General features: G+C 41.1%; 1 protein-coding gene across 6 annotated transcripts in view; it reads left to right on the forward strand.

Moving 5' to 3' along the window:
- foxp2 (forkhead box P2) overlaps window positions 1-27,327 on the forward strand; it is a 746,195-nt gene that overhangs the window by 112,103 nt on the left and 606,765 nt on the right. For all 6 annotated transcript variants that reach the window (XM_048607717.1, XM_048607716.1, XM_048607724.1 and 3 more), the window contains one exon: window positions 16,704-16,788. The gene's annotated coding sequence lies outside the window, so the exon portion shown is untranslated. The remainder of the gene's footprint in view (window positions 1-16,703; window positions 16,789-27,327) is intronic.

Raw genomic sequence — 27,327 nt, forward strand, 5'->3', positions numbered from 1 at the left:
TTTTCTGAAGAAGGGTCCAGACCCAAAACGGCAGCTTTCCTGCTCCTCTGACGCTGCTTGGCCTGCTGTGTTCATCCAGCTCTACACCTTGTTATCTCAGAATCTCCAGCATCTGCAGTTCCCACTATCTCATCTTTTATTCTTTCCTTTGCTTGATTTCTTCATTTCTATTCTCTGCTACTGACCAACATGGATTATAAAGCTACTGATTCCAAAAGCTACCGATTCCAAAAGTTACCATCACCCTGCTTCCTATCTCGCTTTCAGTCTCCCAGTTTTTCTAACCCTATCTAATTTATTTTGATGATGTCACTTTCCATCGGAGTGCTTCACTATATCTTCCTGTTCTTCAACCGAGGATTCTACTCCTTTGTGATTGATCAGGTCCTTGACTATGTGCATTCCAGTGTCCACAAATCTACTTCCTTTCCTTCCTGTCAGAAACACGAGACAGTTCCCTTTTCCTTACTTTCCATCCCAACAATCTTCATTTTCAATGGATCAGCCTGTGTTATTTCTACACTTCCAAAGTAGTGCAGCAAGCACCTCGTGACTGTGTTCCCTGTTTAGTATTTGGAAGAGACCGTTCTCTGCAACTTCTTTGTTACACTTCATGCTAACACTCCTTCCAATAACCACCAGATCTTTTGTTGCAAATGTAGAAGATGCAATGTCTGCCTTTTCATCTACTGTACCACCCGGGAGCCCAGCTTTCAGGTGAAGTGGCCACTTACTTCTACCTCCAATTTCATATACTGTATTCATTGCTCATGATGCAAACTCCTCTATATCAGAGAGAGTAATCTTAGGATGAGCGATCACCTTGTGGAACACCATGATTTAGTCTGTAAGTATGTCTGATCTCTGTCATCTAATATTTTAATTTTCCATCCAACTCTAATTTTAATCTCTATCCTCAATCACCTTACCCTGTTATGATCCCAGGAGATGATGATACTGGACAGCTCAGATCCCAGGCTGAAATCTAAGTTGATAGATCACATTTTATTGGTTTTTATGAGGTGGTCTCTTGCTGAAACATAAGCATTAAGTATTATAGATTTGGTTTTAACAACAAAACAGATGTTTATTATTGAAAATAAACGAAGATAGAATAAACCAAACTGCATATGCATAACACATTTAAAAATTTCAAAATGTACAGTAAAAATGTAATCCCATTAATTGCAGAATCAACCCTTTACATTACTCATACAAAAGAGAATTTCCTTCTCTATCACGCCTACAGGGCTTAATTTAACTTGGGCTTCAACTCCCGATCTTGAGCATCTGAACTTTTTCCTTTCTCAAAATAAAATAACCCCTCTAGTGTTTTAATCAAATACTTCTGGTCTGGAATTTATGCTAGATTCTTTACACAGAATTATTACAAATGGGTTACATCAAAAATACCTTCTCAGGAGCAATTGCTTTACGCATCCAGTTACAGCCAAGAACCCGCAGAACTGCCCAAATTGAAACTAAAAAAAAAAACATTTTTTTCCAACTTACGAGAGTTTGCCTAATTGAAAGAAAAAACGCAATCTCCAACTTTCTAAACAATAAGACCATTGGCCATTGGAGTAGAAGTAGGCCATCAATCCTTATGAGTCTACTCCACCATTCAATTAGATCAGGACTGATCTGATAATCCTCAACTCCACTTCCCTGCCTTTCCCCATAACCCTGATTGCCTCACTGATTTAATATCTGTATGTTACAGCCTTGAAATTTTTGGAGTCTAATTGGCCATTGTTTACCTTGTTCAGTTATAAAGTTATCCCTAAACAAAATTCAATTTTACCGAAACCTAAACACACAAACTTTCTCATATGTCGTGTTTTTTAAAAAAAAAAATCACCATGGCTACAGAAATACTTACAAGTTAATTTTTAAACACTTCAGACACACACAAAACCCAAATTGTGTTAGTTCAAATTCAAAAATCCAAATTAGAAACAAATTATTTTAAACTGTATATAAACCACATACCCTACAATGCACAATTTTCCAATGAAGTTTAATGTAAGCTTAAGGAACAATATCTTTCCTTCGCGTAGGCAATTTACAGACTTCCAAACTGTAAATTGAGTATTTACTTCATATCCTAATTAGTTCACCCATTTTTCCAATATCAACTGTTTTTAATGATTCTGCTATTGCCATTCATACATTATTTATTCCCTTTTTTCTTTTTACTTGACTCATTACCACCATATTGCACCTTCACTCATTTAATTTCTTGTACCTTTCACCCATGTCAGACTTTTCTTCTTAGTCCTTTTCTCCCTGTCTACATTGCTCGTTTGAAGCCTGCTACATTTTGCACTTTTTTTTTCCAGTCTGGTGAAAGACTATCAACCTGAAACCATGGACAGAGTCTTATAGGGCATGAGTGACATGGGCTATGGTGAAATTTTGTGGCAGAACTGGGTGACAAATGCATTGAGGCCCATCCCAAAGTCAGCGGCAACTTGTCATCCTTTGTGATTTTCACAAGCAGCATCACGAGATTCTCACTTGGCAGCTGCAAATTGCCAGTTGATGGGGATTATTGCTCGTTAAGTACCTTCTTAACAGCCAAGCTCGACTCATTAGTGTTCATCTTCCCATCTTAACAAACTCGGCAAACAAGCTAGATGTTAGGAAAACTTGACAAGGAAACCAGAGTGCAAAACGGTGGATTCACTTTGCCACTTGTTCTGAATGAGTTCCATGTTGGAAACTGGACGCCAAACTTTCAGGGAACTCTCCATGGTCACATGCATCCCATATCTGCAGACATTGACATTGAATATGTGCCAGATTCTAAGAACCCTCCTGGCAAATCTCCCATTTACTTACAGGACACACTGCACGTCATAGAGTCGTAGAATCATACAGCACGGAAACAGACCCTTCAATCCAACTCATCAGCGCCGACCAGTAATCCCAATCTGACCTAGTCCCATTTGCCAGCATTTGGCCCATATTGCTCTAAACCTTTCCTATTCATATACCTATCCAGGTACTTTTTAAATGTTGTAATTGTACCCACCTCAACCACTTCCTCTGGCAGCTCATTCCATACATGCACCACCCTCTGCACTAAAAAGTTACCCCTCAGGTTCTTTTTAAATCTTTCCCGTCTCAATTTAAAGATATGTCCTCTAGTTTTGTACTCCCCGAAAAAGGTCTTAGGAAAAAGATCTTGGCTATTCACCCCATCCATGCCTCTCATGATTTTATATCCTCTATAAGGACACCCCTCAGTCTCTGATGCTCCAGGGAAAACAGCCGCAGCTTATCAGCCTCTCCTTGTAGCTCAAACCCTCCAGTCTTGGCCACATCCTTGTAAATCTTTTCTGCACCCTCTCAAGTCTAACAACATCCTTCCAAGAGAAGGATGACCAGAATTATACTTAGTATTCAAAAAGTGTCATTACCAAAGTCCTGTATAGCCACAACATATCAGTGCTGCAACAGAAACAGAAGTTGCTGGAAAAGCTCAGCAGGTCTGACAGCTTTGGTGAAGAGAAATCAGGGTTAACAGTTTGGGTCCTATGACCCTTCCTGAGAAGGCTCTGAGGAAGGGTCACAAGATCTGAAACAATAATTCTGATTTCTCTTTCTCTTTATCCATTCACAGGATGAGGGTGTTGCTGGCTGGGCAGCTTTTATTGCCCATCCCTAATTGCCCAGAGGGCAGTTAAAAGCTGCCACATTGCTGTGGGTCTGGAGTCACGTATAGGCCAGATCAGGTAAGGACGGCAGTTTCCTTCCCTAAAGGGCATTAGTGAACCAGGTGGGTTTTTCCAACAATCGGCAGTGGATTCATGGTCATCATTAGATTCTTAATTCCAGATATTTATTGAATTCAAATTCCACCATCTGCCATGGTGGGATTTGAACCTATGTCACCAGAATGTTATCTGAGCCTCTGTGTTAACAGTCCAGCGATAACACCACTGGGCCATCGCCTTGCCCGATGCTGTCAAACCAGCTGAGCTTTTCGAGCAACTTTTGTTTTTGTTTCTGATTTACGGCATTGACAGTTCTTTTGGTTTAACAGTGCTGCATCTCAGGCTGCCCTAACAACTATCAATATGATGTTGCAGCAAGGACACTTTGCACTTAGACATTCTTCTATCTCATGAATTGGACAAGGCTACATCTCCAGGCTCTGCTCTTGCTGTCATAGAGTTCGCTCACCCTGAACCTACCTGGTTGCTCCAGTCAAGGGAGATAGCCTTCAGTCAGGCTTCTCTCACAATACATCAAGGGCAGCCTCCAGTTCTAGTCCAGGCTCTGCTAGTGCAGTCAGAATCAGGATCTCCTTCACAAAAGGGACAAGGAGCAAAATGACAGGAAGTACACCACCTGTCTTGATTCTTTCTGCTCTGTTATGGATTACTTTCCTCCTGGAATATAAGAAACACAAGTATTATGGGAGATGAAGGTGCGTGGCGCAGCTGTTACTTTTGGTGCAGATGGGAGATGACCCCAAATGCTGAGAGTGTGCAGTGGTACTGGTGCTGGGGTTGCAGTGTGTAGGAACAAGTGGGAAGTTGTTGCAGGCAGTAGTGAGTGTGGTAGAGCATGAGCCTTGGTCAGAAGTGGCTAACGTAGCAGAGAGAGTGAGTGTGAAGTATCAGAGAGAGAGAATGGTGCATTTAACCTGCCAGAATGGAGAAGGACATCAACCTTCTACAGTGCTGAACATTCCTCCAGATTGCTGAGCCTGCTTTAACTGGGTGGTGACCACTAACCAGGCTGGCATGGCCGAGTGTTGTAGCTTCTACTGCTGGTCCTGGAGAGGAAGTGTTCCTGCCTTGGCAACACCGCATCCAACAGGACCCTCGGGTGTCTGCCTGTAAAACAGAGGATTGATTTTTCCCATTTGCCTGTCTGGAGCAAATGTCAGGAACCTTGCAGGGCAGCTGTGGACTAGTAGTACTTATCCAGGTGCACAGTGGACTTTAAAGATGGCATGGATGCAAGGGATGTTTGTGAATTCTAGTATATCCACTGAATGCCAAATTGTTCCAGGAACTGCACATGATAAGATAGTGCTGAAACTGGACATTGTCAAAGGGACAGTGAGGGTAATTAATGAGGTGAGTATGGTAAGATAAGGCAAGAAAACTCACCAGACTTCATGACATGAAACTGTTCAGAACCTTGACGCAATTTAAACCTAGCCCCAAAAATGAAAAATAAAGCCTAATGACTTTGCTTCTGTCTCTACAAATGCTCCCTGAGCTGCTGAGTACTTCCAGCATTCAGATAATGGGAACTGTAACAAAAAAAAAGAGAGAAATGCTTAATTTAATGAATTCAATATTTGTTTCATACGAACATGTGGTATCTTTTACGTGAAGTATTAATAATGTTTGTTCATAGAAGATCATAGAATCGTAGAATCCCTTCGGCCCAACAAGCCCACACTGACCCTTGGAGCATCCCACCCAGACCCATCTCCCGATAACCCACCTAAGCTACACATCCCTGAACACTACGGGCAATTTAGCATCGCCAATCCACCTAGGCTGCACATCTTTGGACTGTGGGAGGAAACCGAAGCACCCAGAGGAAATCCACGTTTGTCATTTTTTTTTAACAAATTCAGCATTGTCTTGAAGCTTTTGCAGTCCATTAGTTTTTAAATTGTTGTCACTGTTGTATGGTCTGAAATGTGGCAGTGAATTTACACATAGCAATAATTCTCCGATATCTGTTCTAATGACATTGATTGAGGAATCAATATTGCTTAGGATTCTGCTGTGGGATTTGTCAGATTTCACATTGGTATGACTAGTTCAAGATGGAATCAGACAGATTTTGAAATGTATTTGCATAAATTTTCACGTGATTGTGTGTTCCTGTTTTTAAGGAAGGACTAGTCATGCCAGTGTTTAGAATCTCTTAACAGTGTTGAAGTTACCTCCTTTCTACCTTTTTTGATACCTTTTAAACAAAATGTTGTCTATGCATTAGTTTTTCTCATGTAGTTTGTCATTTTTCCTTTTATTAATATTCCAGTTACTTAAGAGCTTTCAACAAACTCAGATCTGTCTTTAAAAGTAAAATTGAAAGACCTTTGCACTTGACTTCAGGCCAGCTCCGCAAACTCTATTTGTTTATTTGAATATTAAATGCGTTTATATTTGCATTAGATGATAGTGCAAAGGGATAAAAGACTCCTTAAAATGCTACTAACGTTACTGTTAGCATAACCTCTGCAACATATTCCCTTCAGCAACAACTGCCATATTTAATTAGATGGCCAGGCAGATGCAGAACATTTCTTCCAGTCCGACAACCATATTGCCTGGGAGGTTGGGTAAAATGGCTTACAGTCTAGTACAAAGGCAAGTGGTTAACATATTGAATTTTGTAGTTTCGAACACAAAATAAATAGATCTAGCAAGACTGCTGCGTCACTGGGGACAAATCTGATGTGTCTTATGCAGTTTTTCTTTGTTTGTCAACAGCTAGTTTTGATTACACTGGAACAATACCAAGCTTTAGAAATCAGTGGGTGGACATCCTCTAATATTTACTACACACCATTTTTGTTTGGAGGGTCAGTAAACAGCAATATAGGTCCAAAAAGATATCAATCCTGCTATTTTCTGAACAATCCTATTCCCGATAGAAGCCTATTACTTTATTTTTCAGTGGGCCTGCCAACCATTCCCTGGTCTGCACCTATATTGTCCCACAAACCAAAGTGTGAGTCAAAAGCTTGTACAGCTAGCAGTTTCTTCTTTAACACACTGTTATAATAAAATGCAGACTGTATCGAGCAGCAAATTGATCTGAATGTTATCGAGCTCTGAGTCATTTGAAAGGCAGCCTGGTATCACTCATAGTGGTGACACCCATCAAGTTGTACAAGGCTTGGTCAAGACATCCAGTGTGCTGTTAGGGCTTGAGAAGTGTTGAACTTTGGTCTAATATTTATCTTTGGAGTCTGATACTGGCAAGCTCTTCTGTTTTCTGCTTTGGGTGTTTAGTTTTGAGTATATTCTGGCAATCAAGTATTTTCAATTTTCCATCCTTTGTTGGTGTCGACTGGGATCTCTCGTAAATGGCTTTTACGAGACCACACACTATTGCTGACATCATGTATTTATATGGTAAGTAGATCTGGGAGCTGTAGACAGAGGAGGATCAGATATCATATTAATGCAAACTAGAAACTTCTATTAAACATTAAATTAAATACAGAAGTAGGCTAGAGCAAGGAAATAACTCAAACCTTCTAACATCGTGCCTTGGATTCATGTGATCAAACAGCATCTGGTATTACTGATGATGTCATCCATCCATTAGCATACAGCTGTCATACTCCTACAGTCCAACATGAGGCCACTCATGGAACAGATAGAATGCTACGAAAGGGAAACAGTATTGAAAGTGTGAATGCAAAGACATGAAATGAAATCTCTGCTCTTGTCATTCACCGAGCGGGTGAAGAGGCATTAAAATTGTCCCCAGTATATATCACAATTTATGGCTTTCCTCCAAAAATATTGCACACTGAGGCATGGCATGTTAAAGCTATTGGTCTGCATCTTGTCTCTTTAGTATGAAGAATGATAGCTCATGAGTAAAGCCAATTGTCTCCTTTGGCCCCTCTCCTTTTGTCTGAAATGAATAGCATATTTCAGAATATAACAATGATTGCTGGCACAGTGCAGATTTTATTCACTTTGATGACAATCTTCCTCAGCTACTGTTTACATTATTGCTGTATCACTCTGTGTCATAAGTTTGAAAACTTTCAGATTTGCAAAGTTGTGGATTCGTTAAAAATTTTGACACAAGTTTGTTACGATTGAGTACGTATCTTTAAGTCGGTGTTTGTTGAGGATAAATTAACTAACTAAGCACTTCTGAGGAGGCAGAGATGGACCTGAGACAACATCTGTGTCTTATTTCTTAACCTGGGAATATTTGCCATTACATTAAAACGAGAGTATTTCTGATCCTGCCCCATCTTTTTTTTTTAGGATTTGAGAAACGTGTAGGTTAAAATAGCAAGCAAACTACTGGAGTTTTTCTGGCTCCTATTTCAGTGCCTCTGTATTTTTTTTACTATTAAGAATATGTATCCCTGGTACTCAACGTAGTGTAACCAAGGCCATCTCAGTTTTCCTGCTTTTTAGTTCTATTTTAATAGTAAAAAGATTAGTGGAGGATAGAGTGGGGCCCATAAGGAGCAAGCAGGGTATGCTGCTCACTGAAACAAACGGTGTGGCAGAGGTACTCCAATGGTTACTATGTTTCTGTTTTTACCAAATTAGAAAATGGTGACAGTGGCCCAATTGAAATGTGGGTGTTGATCATCTGGCATTGACCTAGGCACTGGAAAGACAACAGCGGAAACAGCCCTGTCAACCCTGCAAAGTCCTCCTCACTAATATTTGGGGGTTAGTGCCAAAATTAGGAGAGTTGTCTCATAGACTAGTAAGGCAACAGCCTGACATAGTCATACTTCCAGAATCATACCTTACAATGTCCCAGACATTACCCTCACCATCCCTGGATATGCCCTGTCCCACCGGAAGGACAGACCCAGCAGAGTTGGTGGCACAGTGGTATACACTCTGGAGGGTGTTGCTCTAGAACAAAGAAAATTACAGCACAGTAACAGACCCTTTGGCCCTCCAAGCCTGTGCTGATTCAGATCCTCTATCTAAACCTGTCGCCTATTTTCCAAGGATCTGTATCCCTCTGCTCCCTGCCCATTCATGTATCTGTCAAGATACAGCTTAACTGACACTATCGTGTCCGTCTCTACCACCTCCGCTGGCAACGCATTCCAGGCACCCACCACCCTCTGCGTAACGAACATTCCACGCATATCTCCCTTAAACTTTTTCCCTCTCACCTTGAAATCGTGACCCCTAGTAATTGAGTCCCCCACTCTGGGAAAAAGCTTCTTGGTATCCACCCTGTCTATACCTCTCATGATTTTGTAGACCTCAATCAGGTCCCCCCTCAACTTCTGTCTTTCTAATGTAAATAATCCTAATCTACTCAACCTCTCTTCATAGCTAGCGCCCTCCATACCAAACAACATCCTGGTGAACCTTCTCTGCACCCTCTCAAAGCATCCACATCCTTTTGGTAATGTGGCGACCGGAACTGTACGCAGTATTCCAAATGTGGTTGAACCAAAGTCCTATACAACTGTAACATGACCTGCCAAACCTTGTACTCAATACCCCGTCCGATGAATGAAAGCATGCCGTATGCCTTCTTGACCGCTCTGTCTACTGCGTTGCCACCTTCAGGGTACAATGGACCAGAACACCCAGATCTCTCTGTGCATCAACTTTCCCCAGGGCTTTTCCATTTACTGTATAGTTCGCTCTTGAACTGGATCTTCCAAAGTGCATCACCTCGCATTTGCCTGGATTGAACTCCATCTGCCATTTCTCCGCCCAACTCTCCAATCTATCTATATTCTGCTGCATTCTCCGACAGTCCCCTTCACTATCTGCTACTCCACCAATCTTAGTGTCATCTGCAAACTTGCAAATCAGACCATCTATACCTTCCTCCAGATCATTTATGTATATCACAAACGACAGTGGTCCCAACACGGATCCCTGTGGAACACCACTGGTCACAGTTCTCCATTTTGAGAAACTCCCTTCCACTACAACTCTCTGTCTCTTGTTGCCCAGCCAGTTCTCTATCCATCTAGCTAGTACACCCTGGACCCCATGTGACTTCACTTTCTTCATCAGCCTACCATGGGGAACCTTATCAAACGCCTTACTGAAGTCCACGTATATGACATCCACAGCCCTTCCCTCATCTATCAACTTTGTCACTTCATCAAAGAATTCTATCAAATTGGTAAGATATGACCTTCCCTGCACAAAACCACGCTGTCTATCACTAATAAGCCCATTTTCTTCCAAATGTAAATAGATCCTATCCCTCAGAATCTTCTCCAGCAGCTTCCCCACCACTGACGTCAGGCTCACCGGTCTGTAGTTACCTGGATTATCCTTGCTACCCTTTTTAAACAAGGGGACAACATTAGCAATTCTCCAGTCCTCCGGGACCTCACCCATGCTCAAGGATGCTGCAAAGATATCTGTTAAGGCCCCAGCTATTTCCTCTCTCGCTTCCCTCAGTAACCTGGGATAGATTCCATCCGGACCTGGAGACTTGTCCACCCTAATGCCTTTTAGAATACCCAACACTCCCCCCCCACTCCTTATGCCAATTTGACCTAGGAGCCCTCAACATTGATTCTGGACCCCGTGAAGTCACATGGCTTCAGGTAAAACATGGGCAAGGAAAACTCCTGCTGATTATCATGTACTGTCCTCTCTGAGATGATGAATCAGTACTCCTCAATGTTGGACAACACTTAGAGGCAGCACTGAGGATGGCTAGGGCACAAAATGTACGCTGAGTGGGGGATTTCAATGCCTACCATCGGTAGTGGCTCAGCAGCAGTACAACTGATCGAGCTAGTCGGGTCCTGCAGGACATAACTGCTAGACTGGGTCTGCGGCAGGTAGTGAGGGAACCAACAAGAGGGAAAGACATACTTGACCTCGTCCTTACTAATCTGCCAGCTGCAGATGCATCTGTCCATGACAGTTTAGGTAAGAGTGACCATCGCACAGTCCTTGTGGAGATGAAGTCCCTCCTTCGCATTGAGAATAACCTTCATCGTGTTGTGTGGCACTATCACTGTGCTAAATGGGACAGACTTTGAATAGATCTAGCAACTCAAGACTGGGCATCATAAGGTACTGTGGGCCATCAACAGCAGCAGAATTGTATTCCAGCACAATCTGTAACCTCATGCTCAGCATATCCCCCATTCAACGATTACCATCAAGCCAGGGGATCAACCCTAGTTCAATGGAGAGTGCAGGAGGGCATGCCAGAAGCAGCACCAGGCATACCTGAAGATGAGGTATCAAGCTGGTGAAGCCACCAAACAGGACCACTTCCACACCAAACAGCGAAAGCAGCAAGTGATATACAGAGCTAAGCGATCCCACAACCAATGGATTGTATCTCGGGTCTGCAGTCCTGCCACATCCATTCGTGAATGGTGGTGAACACTTGAACAACTCACTGGAGGAGGAGGCTCCACGAATATCCTTATCCATAATGATGGAAGAGCCCAGCACATCAGTGCAAAAGATAAGGCTGAAGCATTCGCAGCAATCTTCAGCCAGAAGTGCCGAGTGGATGATCCATCTCGGCCTCCTCCACTGGCCCCCAGCATTACAGATACCAGTCTTAGCCAATTTGATTCACTCCACGCAATGTCAAGAAATCGTTGGAGGCATTAAATACTGCAAGGCTACAGGCCCTGACAACATTCTGGCAATAGTACTGAAGACTTGTGCTCCAGAACTTGCTGCTCCCCTAGCCAAGCTCTTCCAGTGCAGTTATAACATTGGTATCGACCCGGCAATGTGGAAAATTGCCCAAGTATGTCCTGTACACAAAAAGCAGGAAAAATCCAACCCGACCAATTACTGCCTTATCAGACTAGTCTCGAACATCAGTAAAGTGATAGAAGATGTCATCAACTGTGCTATCAAGCAGAACCTGCTCAGAAATAACTTGCACAGTGACGCCCAGTTTGGGTTCCACCAGGGTCACTGACCTCATCACAGCCTTGGGTCAAACATGGACAAAAGAGCTGAATTCCAGAGGTGAGGTGAGGTGAGAATGACACCCCTTGATATCAAGGCTGCATTCGACCGAGTGTGGCATCAAGGAGCCCTAGAAAAACTGGAATCAATGGGCAAACGCTCTGGTGGTTGGAGTCATACCTGACACATAGGAAGATGGTTGTGGCTGTTGGAGGTCAATCATTTCAGCTCCAAGACATCTCTGCAGGAGTTCCTCAGGGTAGTGTCTTCAGCCCAATCATCTTCAACTGCTTCATCAATGACCCTCCCTCCATCATAAGGTCACAAATGGGGATGTTCGCAGATGTTTGCACAATGTTCAGCACCATTTGGGACTCCTGACACTGAAGCAGTCCGTATCCAAATGCCACAAGATCTGGACAATATTCAGACTTGCGCTGACAAGTGGCAAGTGACATTCACACCTCACAAATGCCAGACTATGACCACCACCAATAAGAGACAATCTAACCACTGCCTTTGACATTGAAAAGGTGTTACCATCACTGAATCCCCTACTATCAACATCCTGGGGGTTATCATTGACCAGAAACTCAAATAGACTCACCACATAAACACAGTGGCTACAAGAGTAGGTCAGAAGCTCGGAATACTGTCGTGAGTAACTCACCTCCTGACTCCCCAAAGCCTGTCCACCATCTACAAGGCACAAGTCAGGAGTGTGATGGAATACTCCCCACTTGCCTGGGTGAGTGCAGCCTCAACAACACTCAAGAAGCTTGACACCATCCAGGAAAAAGCAGCCCGCTTGATTGGCACCACATCCACAAGCATTCACTCCCTCCACCACCGACGCTCAGTATTAGCAGTGTGTACTATCTACAAGATGCACTGCAGAAATTCACCAAAGATCCTCAGACAGCACCTTTCAAACTCACAGTCACTTGCATCTAGAAGGACAAGGGCAGCAGACATGTGCGAACACCACGACCTCCAAGTTTCCCTCCACGTCACTCACCATCCTGACTTGGAAATATATCACCATTCCTTCACTGTCGCTGGGTCAAAATCCTGGATTTCCCTCCCTAATAGCACTGTGGGTCAACCCACAGCAGGAGGACTGCAGCAGTTCAAGGAGGCAGCTCACCACCACCACCTCATGGGCAAGAAACGCTGGCCAGCCAGCGACACCCACATCCCACAAATGGATAGAAAGAACATCTGAGTAGTATAGTGATAGATAAGTGATAGTTAAAAAGGCTGGCAGTACTTCAGGTGAAGTCGTCAGGCCTGGATGGGATGCATCCTAGATGGCTGAGAGAATTAAGGGAGCAAATTGCCTTCCTAAACACAGGATTAGTTTTGGAAAACTGGAGGATTGCAAGTGTGATCCTGTTGTTTAAGAAAGGGGCAAAAGATAACCCAGGAATCTACAGACCTGTCAGCATGATGTCAACAGTGGGAAAGCTGATGAAGACTATAGTACGATATAAGTAAATGTACACTTAAAGAACAATGAGCTAATACTTGACAATCAACATGGCTTTGTCAAGGGCAGGTCATGTCTGATAATTTTAAGTAAGTTCTTTGACAGGGTGCCACAGAGTGTGGATCGGGGTACCGCTGCAGCTGTTGTATATTTAGACTTTCAGAAAGTGTTGGATTAGTTAGCAATTTAGAAATATTTGAGATTGACAGGTCCTTGACAGCATGGATTAGAAGTTTCCTAAAAAATAGGAAACAGATTGGAGACATGTTAAAAGTGGTTTTCCCCCAGGATCGGTCTTGGGATCCTTGCTTTTACTGATTTATTGTAAACAATTTGGAGATGGGTTTTGAGGGCAAAATCTCTAAATTTTGCAGATGATACTAAGCTAGGGAGAGTAGTGAATTGCAAGGAAGACGCTGAGCAACTTCAGAGACATTGACTAGTTGGCCAAATGAGCATTCACCTTGCAGATGAAATTCACTGCAGAGTAATGTAAGGTAATGCACTTAGTAGAGGAAACATGGAGAGACAATGCAGGGTCAATGATACAACTTTGAGGGGAGTATAGGAGCAGAGGGACCTACATGCGTAATTCTGCGCAGTTGGCCCAGCAAGTTGAAGCAGTTGTTAAGGCTTAAAGGTCCTTAGGTTTATAAATAGAGGCATAGAGTATAAAAATAAGGAGGTGATGCTACACCTTTGCGAATCATTGGTCAGACCACATCTGGAGTATTCTGTTCAGTTCTGGGCCTTTTTTTAAAGGAAGGATGTTAAAGTCCTGGACAGAGTGCAAAAGAGATTTACTAGAAAGATACCAGGAATGAGGTATTTCAAATGCAAGGGAAGATGAGAGAAATTGGGCTTGTTCTTTCTGGAGCAGAGCAGGTTGAAAGGTGACCTTGTTGAGGTATTCAAAATTTTGAATAATTTTGACATAATAAAGAAGGATATTCAATTGACGGTAGTTGGTATGTCAGTAATAAGAGTCACAGTCTCAAGATTGTCAGCTGGAGAGAGCGATAAAAGAGATGAGAAGAAACTTCTTTACTTAGAGAATTGTTAGGATTTGGAATGCGCTGCCTGGGACGGTGGTGGAGGCGGATTCAAAACGAAGTTTCAAAAGAGAACTGGATATATATTTGAAGGTGATGCATTTCGAGGGCCACAGAGATGGAGCTGGAGAATGGGACTAGCTGGGTAGCTCTTACAGGAGCAGGTACAGACATGATGGGTCAAATGGCCTCATTCTTTACTGTATAATTCTATGCTTCTGTCTCAGTCCTAGATGGTCTACCCTGTATCCTCAGATTGTGACCCATGGTTCTGGACTCCCCAGTCATCAGGAACACCCTCCTTGCGTTTCCCTTTCTAGTCCTGTTTGAATTTTATAGGTTTTTGTGTGATCCCCCTCATTCTTCTAAATTCCAGTGAAAATAGTCATAATCGATTCAGTTTCCTTCATACATCAGCCCTGCCATCCCAGGAATCAGTCTGGTAAACCTTAGTTGCACTTTGTCCAGAGCAAGTGCATCCTTTCTCAGAAAAGGTGACCAAAACTGTTCACAGCACATCGTGTGAGTGGTCTCAACAAGATCCTGTACAATTACCCCAAGACATCCCTGCTCCCTACTCAAATCCTCTTGCCTACAAACCATTTGCCATCTTCATTGCCTGCTGCTCTAGCCTGATTACCTGCAGTGACTGGTGTGCAAGAACTCCGATGTCTCATTATACCTTCCCCTTTCCTAGTCTATCACATTCAGATAATAATTTGCCTTCCCAGTTTTGTTATCAAAGTGAATAACCTTGCATTTATCCACATTATACTTCATGTGCTATGCATTTGCCCACTCACTCAGCTTGTCCATATCACACTGAAGCATCTGTACATCCTCCCGACACTTCACACTCCCATCCAACCTTGTGGCATCTGCAAACTTGGAAATATTACATTTAGCTCCCTGATCTATATTATTATATATTTTACAAAGAGCCGCAGTTCAAACACTGATTGCCGTACGCCACTAGTCATTACCTGCAATTCAGAAGCAGACCCATTTATTCCTACAGAGATAGCAAGAACTGCAGATGCTAGAGTCAGAGATAACACAGTGTGGAGCTGGAGGAACACAGCAGGCCAGACAGCATCAGAGGAGCAGGAAAGTTGATGTTTTGGGTTGGGACCCTTCTACAGAAATGGGGGAGGGGGAAAGGGAGCTCAACCCCCTTCCCCCTCCCCATTTCTGAAGAAGGGCCCTGCTCCTCTGATATTGCTTGGCCTGCTATATTCCTCCAGCTCCACACTGTGTTATCCCATTTATTCCTACTCTTTGTTTCATGTCTGCCGACAGTTCTTTATCCATGTCAGTACACCAATCCGATCACAAATGCTTTAATTTTACATGTTAATCTCTAATGTTGAACCTTATTAAAACTCTTTTGAAAGTTCAAGGAAACCACATCTATGAGCTCCCCTTATCAGCTCTACTACTTACATCCTTGAAGAATTCCAGTAGATTTGTCAAGCATGATTTCCCTTTCGTAAATTGATGATGACTCTGTCCGATCCTGTCACTCTTGCTCGATTAAATCCTTTACAATGGATTCTAGCATTTTCCACATTACCTTTAGAAAAGGGGAGCTCTTAGGTCACATAATTATGGTCTTTTAAACTGATGAAGTGGGTTGATAGGATAGAGACAGAAAAGTAATTTCTAAGTGTAAGTGATTCAAAATATGAGGGCCACAAAAATGAAATGGTTACCAGTAAATCCAAATGGAATCAAGAGAAATTTCTTTCCCCAAAGAGTGGCTAAAATGTGTATTGTGCATGTTTTTGTTTAGGAGAGATGAATGGAATCATAGAATCCCTACAGTGTGGAAGCAGGCCATTTGTCCCATGGAGTCCACACTGGCACTCTGAAGAGCATCCCACCCAGACGCACCCTCATATCCTATTCCTGTAACCCTGTGATCCACCTAGCCTACACATCCCTGGACACTATAGGTAATTTAGCATGGCCAATCCACTTAACCTACATATCTTTGGAACTGGCATTTAAGAATTTAAGGGGGACACCAACAAACACATGAAGAGAAAAGAATCTAAGGGTATGCTGATTTGAGTTAAGTGAAGAATGTACAAGGAGAGATTTATGAGGAGCATTAATTTCAGAATCAACCAATTTAGCCAGTTTGCCTATTTCTTTGCTATAGGCTCGATGCAAGTTGATGTAAATGTAACATATTGTATTCTTTTGGTAGGAGTGTGAATAGTGAAGTCTCTGCCTTTTGTGCCATTGTGTTATTGTTCAAGCCTGAAGTTTACAATTAAGTGATATCTTAAATCATAACTTACGATTAGTCTCACAGAGTCAAAAACCAGAATTTAGTGCTTGTTTTTGAATCCAAGTAAGCACACCATCTATTTGAGTTAATACTTTCTTTTTCCACATACTATGTTATGAACCTGTGGGAACACTTACTTTCATGTAATTTAAAAATGACCATCAGAAGTATATTTAATAGAAGATATTAAGTGTATGAATTTTGAACCAAATCTTATCTTTCACTTAATTTCACAGAAAGTTGGAACATGGGGCTATCATTGCCTTAGCTCCAAAGAATTGCATGGAATAAAATTTGATCTAGAAGTTACTAGACTTTTAGGTAAGTGAGAGTTTTGATCATCTTGAATTTAAAATTACAACAAATTAAGAATGGTTCCTTCATATCTGTGATAGAGAACCATTATCGAAAAATATTTCTGCAAGAATTGGTATGAAATAATTATTTCCAGGTTTGAATTGTTAGCCAACCCTCAAAAGGAAGAACACAGTAGTTGCTTCTTTTCTCCATAGTTTCTGCTGGATGACAGCCAGTACTTTTATGTTGTCTGAAATGACAACTGAAATTAATGTGACAGTTTTGCAGCAACAATATGGTATTTGTGTAGAGTAACACTTATCAAAAACTGACATTTGAAATGAGTTATGTCATAACAATTTTCAGCTTTCACATGTCTGTCTGAATTTGCCCTCATTTATGCTAACCACTTAGGGAAAACTAAAAGGTTGATGTTTCAAAAATTAGATTTAAATGTATCTGAAAATCCACAGTTACTATTTTTTTTTATTTTGTTAAATATGAATTTAACTTAGAATACTAAACTATTGGACATGATGAGTCATGGTGAATTTTATTCATACCTGACCCCACTTAAATGTGAACATCTCCACTAAAGGGAGGTGAACAGAAGAACAAAAAAATTGCAATTTGGTGTTTTATGTAAAACATGACTTACATTTTTCATTGGGTATTTAACAATTTGTTAACACTTTCCATGCTTCAATTACAACAGTAATGAAGATGAGCCTAATTTATTTTCTGCTGATATACTTTAATTTTCTCTTTGTTTGAACTTATGAATATTCAAAGAGTACATTTTAGAATATGTGCAATCATGTAAGTTTGGCAAAATACTGGCACAATAAAATATCGTATCCATTTGTAATTAAAAGTAACTTAATTTCTGGCCTTTGCTTATGATCGCATTTGAATTAAAATTAATAAAATATTTATTTCGCATTTGATTTATTCTGTTTTAAGTATCAACCCTGTTGAAACACTTTAGTTTCAATATAATTTCTTCATTTATAACAAAAATATATAAAACTGTATATGCATTGGAATGGACTTATAATGGATTGAGACTCTAGCGTGATGAGTGTTGTTTTGCATTACCTTCAAATTAATGAAGAAAGTCCACTTTTTGTATTTGTCATGTTAGGACAACCATTCTTTTCCTAGAAAACCTATGATTGAAGATACCCCATAATTTTGTGCAATGAAAGTGTGTAGCACTTTGTATTTCTCTCTTTTAATTTTGGTGTTTCTGTGCCGTGCACCATTCCAGAGGATATTACAGGTGGGTTGTCTGTTTCTGCGTCTATGTGAGGAGACTGTTTGAGCCTGCCACAAGAGTGTGCCAGAGTGTGTCTTGTGTCTTAAGTAATGACTCCCTGCTGAGCAGCCCCCACCCCAACAAATGCACAGAACAGATTCCTATATTTTTCTTGCTCATGCTCCTGTGAAAAAGTTGGTAATTCAGTCTGTCTCCTGACATCAGCAGTTACAAGTTAATCTTCTCAGTTTGCGATTGCTCACAATTCTATACACTGCAGTGTTTCCTTTTAGTTGAAAGGAAACTCATTCCAGATTTCTTTTAGCCTTCTTGTCTAACATCATAGAAATCACAGTGCAGAAACAGACCCATATTACCAATGCGTTGATATATTTATTCACTGTTAATGTCATTGTGTATAATGCATTTCAGTGTAAATAATGTTTTTATTGCTTTCCTATCTCTGATTATGTAATTTTGATGTATTTCAAATTGTGGAATAGCAAAATGTATTTAGATATTAAATGTTAAAAAAAAATGAATTGAAACATGCAATGGCACATTTTTAACGGTGTCTAGAATAATATGGAAATGAAACTTAGAACAAACCTTATGATACGATGATCACTATCTTCTAAATGTTCTTCCACTGAAATTTGATCTAATTGATTCAATACATGTGCAAATACCAGGTCCAACTGTGCATTCTTTCTTGTTGGGCTGGGCATATACTGCCATAGAAAATTTTCCAGAACACAAGTGAGGAATGTTTGCTTCTCTCCAACGCTATCATAGTCCGTCTACATTTGTGTGGTTAAAATTCCCAGTTATAATTACTGTATAATGCTATAATTTCACTGCAGATTTGCTCCTCCACATCCTTCCCATTATTTGGTGGTTTATAGATGATACCGAGCAATGCAGTTGCATCATTTTTGTCCCTTAGCTCTAGCCAGATTGGTTCTCTCCTAGAACCTCTGCCATGTCCTGTTTTTTCAGCAAAGTTATGTCTCCTTTAACAATACACCAGCCCTCCTCCTTTCCTTCCTTTCCTATCTTCTATGGGCACCTTGTAACCAGGTATATTTAACACGTAGTCCTGACCTTCTTTTAGCCAGGTTTGTGTCATTGCTGCAACATCATATTTTGTTATGGTAACTGCGCCTGTAACTCCCCAGTTTTATTTACTATTTATTTACATGCATTCACATAAATGCACAGTAACCATGTTTTGAACTACATTACTTTCTCCCTTAATCTGACTTCGCCTATTAACTCTCTATCCTTTATATTAGTGCTATCCATCTCTCCAAGCATTTTTCACACTCTGGTAACCCTGCCTATTATTCCTGTCATTCCCACGCTCTCATCATGTTAGTTTAACGCCCTCCCAATAGCATGAGCAAAATGCATTGCCAGGAATTCATTTGCAGCTCTGTTCAGATGCAAAGCTGTCCACCTTGTACAGGTGCCAATTTTTCCGGAGCCAGTTCCAGTTCCAAGAAATCTAAAACCTTCCCTTCCTCACCATATTTCCATCCATGCATTCATCTTACTTATTCTTCTCTTTGTATGCTCACTTGCACATGGCATTGGGAGAATCCAAAGATTGCTATATTTGATGTCTTGCTTGCCAATTTTCTATCTAGATTCAAAAATTCTGATTGCAGGACCTCATCTCCCTTCATACCCAAGCATTGATAGCAATGTGGATCATGAGTTCTGGCTCTCAACCTCCTCCACAAAAATATCCTGCAGCCACTCCATGACATCCTTTACCCTGACACCAATGAGAAAACATACCATGCTGGAGTCAGGTTTGTGGCCACTGAAACGCCTGTCTGTTCCCCTAACTAATGAATGACCTATCAATAACGTTGTTCCTTTCCTTTTTCTCCACTCCTGCACAGCCAAAGCATTTGTGGTGCCATAAATTTGTGTCTGACTGTGCTCCCTTGAGGATCCAATGTCTTCACCAGCTTTAAAAATGGAAAACCTATGTGTGAGCAAATACCTGCTTATTTGCTCTGAATTGCCTGCCAATCACTGACTCCTTTTCTGCCTCCAGGCCCTTAAGCTGCAGTGTGACCACTTGTCTGAACATGCTATCCTGGTAACTCTCAGTCTTGCAGATGTGCTAAAGTGACTCCAACCACCACTGGAGCTCATTTCTGCAGCTGGTAGCACTTCTTGTGGTTGTCTGAGGCACTGGTAGGGTCCATGACTTCCACTTTATTATGGGCCACATACTCCACTTGATCTAGCTGAACTGCCATATTTTAAAATTATTTCCCTTACATTAACTTTACTTTGGATTACTTATATTGCTTTATTATATTGGCCCCTACTTTCCGTTGTTCCTGATGCTTCTCAGCTTTCTAATTTACAGTAATTTAAAAGGTCATCCTAAATCACATTTTTTTGCCAAGCAATAACTTTTATAGCTTTACAGTGGTATCACTGTTGTTTTTCTCACTTTCCTTTCAATTTGAGTGTGGACTTGTTCCAAGTAGCTGAATGCATAGCATTAAGACTAGCAAAGGTTTACACTGTATGTAGGTAAAATCTGCAAAGGAGATATTGTAGGAACATACGTGCCATTCATGAAAAATGCCAAATTGTCTATTACCATTGCTCCATTGTCATGTGATTCTGATCAAACATTAAGGCAAAAGGAAACACCAGGCTAATGGTGCAGGGAAATATCCTCACTCTTCTATGTCCAGGAGCTTATCCTGTCTTTCAGTGGTCTTACGTAAAGTATGTGCTATTTTCCTTTTGGGGATAGATGTCCAACAGATAAACCCTGAGTCATTGCTGTTTGGACATTCTAAGTGGTTTGCTCTCTGATAGTGACTTTAATAGGAATCTGCTCACAAAATCTAGAGCTTAGTTTTATTGCAGGAAAAACAGTTTTCCTGTGCCTTCCGGACCACATGCCTCTGATGTGGTCTTTTTGAGGGTTGAGAAGTTCCTGGGTGCAAAAAAAGACCCCACAACTCTTCCAAATTTGGTATCCTATTGAAAAAAAAACACAAGAAAATCATATTTCCTCTGGTGGAAATTGGGTTCCTTTTTAAAACTGAGTTCTTTTAGTATTCTGTGTTTAGTAGTTCTTTTGTAGTATGAGACTTCATTTAAACGTGTTACAATAGTAACTAGTCTTCTACAAATTTAAACAAAGGATTCATGGGATGCCACAGTACGCTATTATGAATGCAGTATTTCAGAAAAAAGAAACTTTTATTCTTTGGAGGAATGAAAATTAACTTCTAAACAGAGGTGGGAAAGGGGACAATCGTCACGCTGGCATCATGAATAGCTGCCTGTAGGTTTAAACAAACGATTGACACATCATGAATACCAGCACCCAAGGTAAGTAAGAGAAGAGCCAGGGAAGCAGTCACTATTTTCTTTGGATAGGAGCAGGAGTTCCCCTACATCAGCCCAAGTGAAGAACAAGCATTGTTACCACCCAAGATTGCATGGCATCACAGATGAACACTTTACCACTCGAAGACTACAACCCCTGCTTTTACTTTCAACAAAACTGTTTTAGGATTGATGAAATATTCTCACCTGTCATTGTACCTTTTGTGTCTAGTTAACTAATCTATCCTTTTTAAACTATACTTAATGTCAATAAATTATCAGAAAATTGCTACAAATTGTGAACTGCCAACAGTAACTGTTGTCACAAGCCCTTCAAAATTATCACCTCCCATACACTGTTTTCTTATGCTATTGTAAGACTTTGAAGTTCCAAAAATGTATCTCCTTAGAGAGTCCATGCTTACCTGGAAATGCCTGTTGAAGAGTTGGGGACTTTCTGATCAATAAGCATAAAATGATTTGGCACCTTCAAGTGTTACTATAAGATGCTGTACCAGAATGTACATTTGTTTCTCCTGCAATAATTCATTATAGAGCTCTATCCTGCAGAACTATCTTGACAATTACATTATCTGGTATTGTGTGTATCTTGGCAAGCATTGCTGTACTTATTCTGTTAGAGAAGAATCCTTAATGCATGCACATATGTTGAAAAGCGTATCACTGTGTCCTCCTATGTTTAGTTTTGTGATTTAAATGTACAGACAGCTCTGCCTTTGGAAATAAATTCCAGCCACAGAACACTAAAAATGCTTAGCTTCTGTTCCATTGACCGACAGGCAACCTGCCTTGAGGTGGAAAAGTAAAACCATCTGTTTCACAATTTCAGGGTCTTGTAGCTGTAATGGTTTGTTTTGACAGCTGTGGCTATTATGACTACTTGGTTCCAAAAACTGAGAATGGTCTTGAGTTCTGCTGGTGGATTATTGATGCACTCACAGATTGCCAGTTCAAAGAACTTATAATAACATATATTCTACATGGTTTCTGAGTACATGGTTGGTTGTTTCCACATGTTCTTGGCCATCTAAGGCAGTGCTTCCCTAACATTTTCTGATGGTGAACCCATTTTGAGGCTTGGAAATTAACACCTCTCTCCCTGAAAACTCTGCTCGTGGAGCTGGGGGATAGATGTAAGAACAGGGGCCTATTAGATAGGTAGCCTGGCTATCATAATGCTGTCAAATCTTCATGGCAGGTCATTGCTGTCCGAGAACTCACCCCCAAATTTCAGCATATGATACTCGCTTGGGCTCACAACTCCCACTTTGTGAAGCTCTGACTTAAGGATTTAACATTATGTTCTCCCTATAGGATTTCAGCGTTTTCTTTGCAATATCAATATTATTTATGAGTGAGAGTTTTATTAGATTTCACAGGATTAATTTGTTTTCCACCTGTGTTTAAAACACTTTCCATTGCTTTTGCATGTGTCTTGAAGACTGTGCATGGAGGACAATGGATGAGTGGCTATGGAGGATAGATGGGTTCATGTGGAGGGAGTGAGGTGGCATATGATACTTGAGGAATTGAAAGATATGGAGCAGAAATCTGAGTGGATTCAGAGGGGACATGGAGGATCTGAAGGGTTATATGGCATTGGGAGTGTGAAAGGGAGATGATGTGTGAGGGTTAGGGTGCCTATGAAAGATGTTGGAAGCTGTTTCTGAGAACTGAGGTACCAGCTGCCATTGCACACACACTTCATCGTAGCTTGCAAATGTGACCCTGTATGAATGAAAAATATATGTCTGGCAAAGTCAGTCGTGGGTCAGCTGTGATGTTGGAAGTTGGAAGAGCCTGGCTTTCACACAACCAACATGAAAATTCAGCTCTATGTCTGGTTGCACTTACATTTTAAATTGCATCACTCCCCTTCCTGGTTTCACCAGTCCTTCAAGAGATTATTTTTTTCCCCTTTTGATGCCTCTTGAAATGATAGCTCTTCTTTGTCTAATTCTCTGGCTGATAGAATGATCAAACACTGAAGAATTTCAGAGTTACTTGACTGTGAACATCACAGTCCTAGTAAGGAGGACACCCTCAAACTGCTTACTGCTATTTAACTCTTCTTTCCTGGGGAGTATCAAAACTCATTTAAATGCTGTCTGCCAGCTTGAGAATGTGATATTGGCTGTATTTTTTTTTAATGCATCTACTATCTCCTTCATCCCATTCTTGCTAGAAATTTAAAGGATTCTGTCAGCTCTGAAAAGACAAAATGCAAATTGTCATTTATTTTCCTCTAGATTTGACAAGTATTTATCCAAGTAAAGCAACAGCTATTTTGTGTTACATTTACAAGCAAGCTGTATGCAGATGTGCTAAATGTTAAGAAATTGTATTTGAGTGTTGATATTTTATTATAAATGACCCTATATGTACTGGAGAATATCACCCCCATAAATCTGTGCTGATTGACCAAAATGGATGCAACTAGGTTTTGAACAATGGATAGAATAGGCTTTCCTCATCCCCCTATGTAATTATCCATGTCGGCAGTTACTCCGTAGTACATCATGCAGCCTATGCAATGTATTGATGTGCTAAGTGAAATGAGGACCCTGTGTTTAGGATGAACATTAACTAGTCACAACTTGTTTATGAATGACAAGCTAATTCTAGATCAATCAGTGAAAATCAGACTCATTCCCAGTACTGTCTTGCATATCGCGAACAGAGATACAAACTGTAACAGTGAAGACCCTTTACCAGGTTATTTGAAGAGACTTGAACAAAGAAGGGAATCTGTGCACAAAGATGAAAAGAAAATCATCTGAGAATTACGAGAGTTGTATAAAATCATTACTCCTTGGTGCTCCAACCCAAACATGTGCACGAGCATTGTAAAATTGCATGTAAATTGATATTTACATTTGCAAAATGAACTGCTTTTGATTGTGTTTTGCTTACAGCTAGCAGCAATTTTCTATTCTGACACAGATTACTATTTGTGCCAGTGCTAATGATTTTGCCTGTAGGTTTTCAGTAAAAACACAATCATTTCAAGGCATTTCTTCTTTTTGTAAGATTTGACCATCAGATTATTTTATACTTTAATTTCCCCAGAGCTATCTGACATATTTATTATTGTACCTTGTGAATTAGCCTTTTTGTTTTGATGTGTATGCTAAGCTTACTACTGATAACATTTCTATTTTGTTGAGAGACAGGTGATTTCTGTCATATGTGTCATGTAAAATCAACTTTGACTCTAAAATCTTCTTCCACTGTCAACATTCTTAAATAGCTTATGGGGTTTTATACAGTCCATCTATATTTGCTATACAATCATTCTGTATTCTGAGAGTACTGTGCTTCTATCCACTGCTGCTCTAGGAGGCCCTGTCCAGTCATTCACAGCTGCCCTGTCTAACTCTGGCTCTCCAGCACAGTGGGACAAATAGAGATTGACGTAGTTGCCAGAGGACCGATTGAAACTTGTGTCTCAAAGTTACTAATGCTCACTGAACCATTTTATTGAAGATAAAGTAAATAAAATGGGTTTCATGTGAGAATTCACTGAAATAAAAGAGAATTATTTGGCAGGTTGAAACCAGTGGGGAGGGAAACCACTGAAGCAAGCCTGAATGCCTTCTAAACACACTATATATTGCACTGACTGTAGCTGAGATATCCAGCAGGTTCAACTTGTTTTCATGGCCTTCAAAACAAATTGAAACATTTTCTCAATGTGATACTTGTCTATTCATCTATACACAATTGTATGCTTCTTGGCAATAAACTTTTGCTGGTGATGTAAGATTGCTGCATTATTGATCCATTATAGAGCATACCTGTTTTTCTTCAGGATTAAGTAAATGAAAGAGGAAGTTAGAAAGGTTGAGTAATGGATGGGAAGTGAAAAATCATTTCCATTAGTCAAATTCCCAAATCCTTCCATCATCATGGCATGGTGACTCAGCGGTTAGCACTGCTGCCTCACAACGCCAGGGTTCGATTCCAGCCTCGGGCGACTGTGTGGAGTTTGCATGTTCTCCCCATGCCTGTATAGATATCCTCTGGGTGCTCCGGTTTCCTCCCACAGCCCAAAAATGTGCAGGTTAGGTGGATTGACCATGCTAAATTATCCATAGTGTTCAGGAATGTGGATTAGCCATGAGAGATACAGGGTTACAGGGACAGGGTGGGTCAGTGTGGACTCCACACTTTGGCTTATTATGATTGGCACTGGGTATGCCTTGACACACAAACATTGATCCAATGCCATAAGTCAAAAATGACCAAGGATACGTATAGGTTATTATTAACTGCCACACTGTCTTGACTGGTTGATCAGTACTTCATGTTGAACACCATTATAGAAGAATCATTACAGATATTCATTGTCAAGTATGGTTTGGTAGCATTATTACTGAGCAAGCTGACAGACATAGCTGTCACATCGGAATTTGCAGAGTCTGGTGATTAAAACAAGACAATGGGAATATCTACTCAAACCCCATGCTCACCAATTTATCTGCCGCTTGAAATGACTCCAAATTATCACCGATTCACTCTTTATTTACATGTGGATAGTCCTTGACACTGATCCAGCTCCTCAGAGCCAGCTCTGAGTGAACAGAATGTTTGATACTCAGGGCTGTCAGCCAGGGCTTCCTGGTTTGACTAGGTTAACAGGTTCCATCAAATTAATTCACTTGACATGGTGTTGTAATTTGCTGAGTGCCACTGGATATGTTAGATTTAGATTTTATTATTATCAAGTAGAGGAGTACAGTGAAAAGTTTACAAAATTTTCATCCTCTGGCACCATCTTGGAGCACAAGAGGCTGGATTAAAAACAGAAGCAGGAATAAAAGAAACAGCCGAAAGTAAAGGAAACATCTAGATTATTTTCTGCCTCCACCATGAGTCCTCCCTGCCACAAAACCAAAGTCACTAAGTCTGTCCGTCAGTCTGTGAACACTCCGGTGCCCCAAGACCACATGCTGCTGCAGCCAGAACGCCACTCCCTCTGCCATAAGGTACCCAGGCCCTGCCCTGGTCTAGAGCCACATCACCGCCGTGGGAACTGTGTCGCCATTCTTCGGCGTCATCTTGCCTCCACCATCACTGCTGCCATGAGTCCGCACTGGGCAAATCTCAGCAATGCAGCCACTGCCAAAGCTGCCAGGTCCCGAACTGGGCTCAAACTCGACGCTGGACCCACCACGAGCCAGTGCCTCGTTCTGGTTTACGTTGCGGCTGCTGCCTCTTCCTGAGACCACCATTTCTGCAGAGAAACAGTGCTGGCACTCCGGGAAGGAACCGCTCCCATTGCTGTTGATACTCTGGTGGTCCTGTCTCGCTTTTGCCGACACTCTGGGAAGGGGACCTCTTTCACCAAGAAGGGATGAAAGGAAAGAGCAAAAGTAAAACAAAAGAGAAAGAAAGAGGGAAAAAGAAGAGAGGGAGATGGAAGCAGATGAGCCCTAATGTCAGGACCCAGGTTCGAACACTGCTACTTTGCTGAGTCCATTTTGGAAGGTTAAAGGTTATGGGCTCAAGCAGCATTCATGCTTGAAGAATTCTGGTCCAGAACTATCTGCACCCCTGGCCAAACTGTTACAATATAGCTATAACTTTGGCATTTACTGATGTGAGTTTGCCTTCAATGGGCTATTTTACCTGATACGGCAATGTTAAAGTTAAATCCTCTAACATAAGAAACTGGATGTGGATATTGTGGTATTCAAGAATCTAACAGACACTTATGACACTTACTATTTTCAAACAATATATTCCTTGGGAACACAAGTGTCTGAGCTAATAATAAACCATTATCTCACAGCAGACAAGCATACCTCTGGTACAGTATTATGCTTCAAGTGATCTAAATTAAGATGGAGATGAGATAGTACGAACTGCAGATGCTGGAGAATCCGAGACAACAAGGTGCAGAGCTGGAT

Source organism: Rhincodon typus, chromosome 18 (genome assembly GCF_021869965.1).
Source record: "Rhincodon typus isolate 14 chromosome 18, sRhiTyp1.1, whole genome shotgun sequence".
Lineage (NCBI taxonomy): Eukaryota > Metazoa > Chordata > Chondrichthyes > Orectolobiformes > Rhincodontidae > Rhincodon > Rhincodon typus.